The following is a 6,000-nucleotide window of genomic DNA, read 5'->3' as shown; positions in this document are numbered from 1 at the left end:
ACTCAGTTATTGATATGAGTAGATTTGATTATTCAGTATTCCAGAGTTAGTAAACTCGAATATCAGTATTATTAGACCTAGTCATCAGTAAGTCAGTATTCAAAAACCAATATTTAGAGTACGTATTCAGTGTTACAACGATTCCACTTTTTGTTTGTGCATTCATGCATATATCCCATTCAGTATTCTCATGATATTCAGTTAGGTAATGTTCATGCATAAGCCTTTGCTTTCAGCCTTATCTTATCTAGCATACCAGTACATTCAAAGTACTGACACATACTTTCCTACTCTATGGTGTCTTACACCATAGGTTCAGACGTACGGGGCCCAGAGCACCCATAACAGTCCAGACTCAGTCAGCAGTAATAGACGCAGTAGTGAGTCCTCTTTATTCGATGATGACCCATATTTTATTATGTCATCAGACTCAACTTATTCGCAGTAGATGGAGTTAGTTAGGGATATGTCCTATCAACTCCACAGTTCAGACAGTTTAGAGGCTCTTCAGACAGATGTATCAGTATTCAGTTTTTAGTTTTGATTATTTTAGATGTTTTGAACCTTATGGCAAGTTTCTTCCAGTTTTTCATAGTTATTTCAGTATATTATACAGTGATCAATTACAAGTACAAGCAGAGGGTTAGCTTATGGTCCTTCGGGATCATGAGCATCGTGTGGCGTTCTGATTCTAGAAATTTAGGGCATTACAAAAATAGTAGCAAAACTCTCAATGAATCATCTATAATAACCAACAAAACTAATAAAGCTATGAACCTCATCAGAGATATAGGACTAGCCTAATCACAAATAGCCTCAATCTTTGTCAGGTCTACTATAATCCCATCCTTAGATGCCACATGCCTAAGGAATATCACCGACTAAATACAAAACTCACACTTAGATAATTCGGCAAAAGGCATATGAAATCTCAAGGTTTGAAGAAAAATCCTCAAATTTTGTGCATGCGCCTCCCTACTCCTTGAATACTCAAGGATGTCATTGATAAATACAATCATGAAGGAATCTAAATAGTTTCTGAACACTTGGTTCATCAAATCTATGAATATGGTTGATCTCTCATCTAGAGGTGTCTATTAAGGTCATAGGGGTGTTCCTCAGGATGCTCGAGGTGGTTCTCAAGTAGGTAGGATAGGAGATCGATTAGATGCTCTATAACTATAGGTAAATCACATCTCGCAATTTCAATTTATGGCCATTTTTATTGCGAACTTCCAAGGTATAAATCATATATGTTGATCATGATTTACTTCTATTATGATCAAGATTTCACCAGCATCCCTAGTGCACCAGATTTTTTCTAAGTTTGAAATGGACTTTGATCGGATGCTCGGGATTCATTCGGAACCTTGTGCACATAATAAACTATGCTACCATACCAAATTTAATGTTTCTGACTTAATGGTATAGTGGAAATTTCTATCTGAGTTAGTTTTGATAAAAAGTAGGTCCTACAACTAATTTCTATTTTCTTAATATTTTGACCAATAGGTTGAAATGAGACTGGGTGCATCAGGACCCTAACAAAGAGTCTATCTAACCTAAAATCAATATTCCAAAGCTGATGAAATAGTTAAAAGTTTAATTTGAAGTTATTTGACTAAAGTTTTAACCTGGTGGACATTTGGAACATGTGATGACTTCAAAATATAGAATTAGCTCTAAACACCAGATAAACTGCCCGATAACCAAACTATTAATTCCAAAAAGTTATAAATAAATTATGGCAGCTATAGAAAAACTCTAATTATGAAAATAAGCATTAATATAGAAAATAACCTAAAGGGTCATTGTAGTAGGCAAAAGAATTATGCAAATAATAGGTTTCACGCTTTGAAGTTTTGAGTTAGTGACTGGGTTTTCCTTCAAGTTTAACCTATATATGGAGTGATAAGGTTTGGGAAGAGAAGAAATGTCATCCCCAAATATAGTAGGCCATTTGAGATACTTTAAAATATTAGGGAGGTAACTTATGAGTTGGCCTTACTCTCATACTTTTTAGTTGTCATCAAGTTTTCTATGAATCTATGTTGTGGCATTATATTTTGGATAAGTCGCATATGCTTCATTGGGAATTAGCTTAGTTTGATGAGAGGTTGACCTTTGTGTAGGAGATAGTTGCTATAATAGTTAGAGATGTCAAACAATTGAATATTAGAGAAATTCCTATGAATTAAGTTCAGTGGATACATCATCAATGGAGAAGGAAACCTAGGGTATTGAGAGTAATTTTCTACCCTGGTATCCCTTCTTTTTTGAGTCTTTAGGTACCTCTTCATCATTTACTTTTGTAGATGAAAGTTTCTTTGGTAGTGAATATTGTAATGATTGGTTATTTTCAATGTTTTATCCTTTTTTTATGTTTAAAGCTTTTCCATACTATCCGTAAGTTATTTATAACTAGCTGGGATTGACAGTTTGGTTGCTGGATAGTTCATTTAATTTTTAGAGAAAATTACCTATTTTGGATCTTTCGCCATTAAGAAAAAGATAATGGGCCTAAATATGAGGTAAATAGTCTGGAATGACAATTCTTACTGTCTCATCAGCTTTGAAATGTCAACTTTATACTAGGAGAACCTATGTTTTGGCTCTTGAGAATCTTAGACTCATTTTAGGTTATTGGGTGGATTTTAGTTAAAATTATCCTTTGGGTGTGGGGCATATTTTTAATTAAAATAACCTCGGATTGAAATTTTGATAGCGTTGTTGAGTCTGAAATGCAAAATTTTGTAAAATAGCATAGTTTATTTGCATTCATAAGATTCTGAATGTATCTCAAGGATCCGATTATAAATAGCTAAGTTTGTTTGTGCTACATCTACTAGTGTCAGCAAAAAATATCTTTCGCATTCGCGAGTCCTTGGCTGTACTCATGAAGTTCAAGAAACCTTGTCCTCTAAATTTGTGAACCGGCCTTTGAATTCGCAAAAAGTCAGCTGGTCGACCGAACCAAGTTCCTTCTTTATAATTGTTGTGAATTGGCTGCACTCACAAATGATAGTCTGAGTCAGGCATTTTTTTCACAGAAGGGGTCTCGCATTTACAATAATGGAAGACCTATCAGTATTAAGTATTGTCTCACCAATTTTTATCCATTTCCTCGAAGTCTAGAACATTATTAAAATATAGGGAGCTTATAAAATAATGGAATTTAATTATTGAGTACGGATGCAAGGAGTGAGTTAGAGGCTTTATTGAATTCATCCCCTAGTCATTATTATCGTAAGTTTATAATTATTCTCTAGATTAACTCTCAGATTTAACCATAAATCCCTAGTTTACTTTGCGTGCTGATTTGAAGATTATTTATGTTTAGATTTCAGCCATTTTTTGAGTTTAGAGAGATGTGTTGACGATCCACATGGAAATTTAGTTTGAATTTTGACCTGGACCATTTATATTTATATGTATATCGTTACTCTAATATTAATGTATAGATTTTTATTTTGATAGCATGGCACCTTTTAGAGGTTTCTCAGAAGGGAAAAGTTCTAGAGAAGTAGACAATGCGAGGTTTCGGAGAGTCCAGGAAGGCTAGACTTACTTTTATCATATATTAAGATTTATTATGGTAATATTATGGTGTTATGATATTTATGGGTGTATATTTACTTCTTTGTTAATAGTTTAGTATTTTATTGATTAAGCTTAGCCGGTTTGTGGGCCTTTTTTGTAGAAGTCGGACTATTTTCCCTCATAATAGCTATAATGATACTTTAGGACTAGTTTTTGTTTATTTAAGACCCTAGAATATAATTGTAAAGCCTTAGTATATGATTGGGTAGGTGTTTCTTAGTATGGATTTTTTAGACTAGTAGCGGGCCCCGTTGGCCCTCCTTTTAGGTAAAATACCTAAATTAGCTCCTTATACATATAAGAGGCCTTCATTTGTCACCTTACACTAAATCTTGAACCTGAAGGTGTCTTAGGTCATTTAATGAATTTTGATTTGCTTTGTTACTTGAGTTAGAGGAACAATTGCCCTTTAAGACCTTCTACAAAGACTAAGCCATTAAATACCCACTTCACTTAAAGATTTGATTGTTAGTCTTGAGGATTAGAATTATTTGGACTTAAAAGAAGCTATAACCTTGTTTTGTCATTACTTTAAACTTATTACTATCTTCAGTTCAAGTCTGGCATTTATGATCTACACGCAGCCTATTACTATGATAATAATATTCCCTAGTTCCGCTTGAAGTCTAACATTTATGGTTCGATGGGTCTTCCAGGTATGTTAGCACTTTTGGCACACTTTAATTTTATTATTATTGGTAATTATTTTTCATTTGTATCCACCAAGCTTATGGGGGCTTGGTTGGGCTATTCCTCTCTTATTTGTGCCTTCCGTGCTTATGGGGGTATGGTTAGGTTGTATTTATACTACATTTACTTTTGAGTTACTTATTCTATATATATACTGTGTTTGCCCGATTTTGAGTATTATTTCCACTTATGCCCCTTTATTCATGACTTTAGTTTATATTCTCATATTTTATTATATTGTTATTAGTAATTTTGCTTGGTCACCTATGATGTTTACTTAGTACACATTGTTTTTCTTCTCATACTACACTTTTGCATCTTTTATATGAAGCAGATTTGATTGCGATCCACTATTATTATTGTGGTCCTTAGGTTTGCTGCTACTTCAGCACTAGGATGAGCTTTCGGAAACCGATGTTGATCTTTTCTCCTTCTTCTATTTGTGGATAGTCTTTTACATATTTGAAGACTATGTGTATATTCGATACTTTCTAGTACTCCATTCTTTAATTTAGTGGTTTTTGTATCGACCCTACTAGGTCAAGGGGATGCTCTTTTGTAGTTTTACTCCTATTCCTTATAGTTCAGTAGGATCGTATCTATATATCACTGCTTAGTACCTCTATTGTAGGTCGATTTTTGAATTTTCTTATCTCCCACCATTTAACCCATTACATGACATTCGAGGCTATAGTTTAGCATATCTAATGGAGGATTAAAGTAGGTGCCATCATGACTTAGGAAATTGAGTCATGAGAGGATCCCTACTGATTTAAAATATAAAAGTTGCATACGACTCACTAGTTTTAGTACATGTATGATTAGTTTATGAATATTTCACATGATTCAGTTTTCTAGTTTAATTTCAAGACAAAACGAGTCATTGTGCCTTTTTTCTTACGTATCCTGATTTACTTGACTATTTTTCCAACACACTTATTCTTAGCATGATTTAGTACTTGACCTATTATTTTAGTTAAATTAAGTTCTTTCATGATTTCTAGCTCAATCTCATGTTTACATTTAATGATTTACTTTTGGGTCATTGTACACTAGGTTAAATAATTTTCAGATAAAATGTTTGACTAAAAATGACTTCATGTTTTAGCATGACTATGTACATTACTTACAGTTTCCATATCACTCAATTCATTAAAAGTAGTGACTACATGCTCTTGTTTTGGTATATCCTATTATGATATAGGTCTAGTGTCTAGATTAAATTATGCATTTTGTTCATTCCTGCGATAGTACAGTATCTTATGGTGACTCCACATCTTTTGAGGTTGGATATTTCATACCATACTTATTCAGGTATGTATTATGGTTTTATTTATTTAGAGTTAGCTAGGGATATATCCTAAGAACTCGTCAGATTAATTAGAGGCTTTTAGACACTGTTAGATATTGTAGTCTTATACTGTTCAGACTTATTCAGTAATGAGAATTATTTTTCAGCTTCCACATAGATATTTTAGTATATTTTCTAGTATCATGCCAGCACCATGAGTAAGTTTGGAGTTACTTGTGCTCCTAAGAACCGTATTACATTCAGGGTGTTCTCTGGCGGTATTATATATTCAGATCTTAGCTTAAAATTTTTAGGGTGTCACATCCTTATTGTAGAGTTGTAGAATGGAAACTTAAGCAATATACTACATTTATATTAATTGCAAAATAAATATTTTTATAAAGAAGATGAACTAGCTA

This window comes from Capsicum annuum, chromosome 5, assembly GCF_002878395.1.
Source record: "Capsicum annuum cultivar UCD-10X-F1 chromosome 5, UCD10Xv1.1, whole genome shotgun sequence".
Taxonomy (NCBI): domain Eukaryota; kingdom Viridiplantae; phylum Streptophyta; class Magnoliopsida; order Solanales; family Solanaceae; genus Capsicum; species Capsicum annuum.
This window is presented reverse-complemented; position numbering follows the sequence as displayed.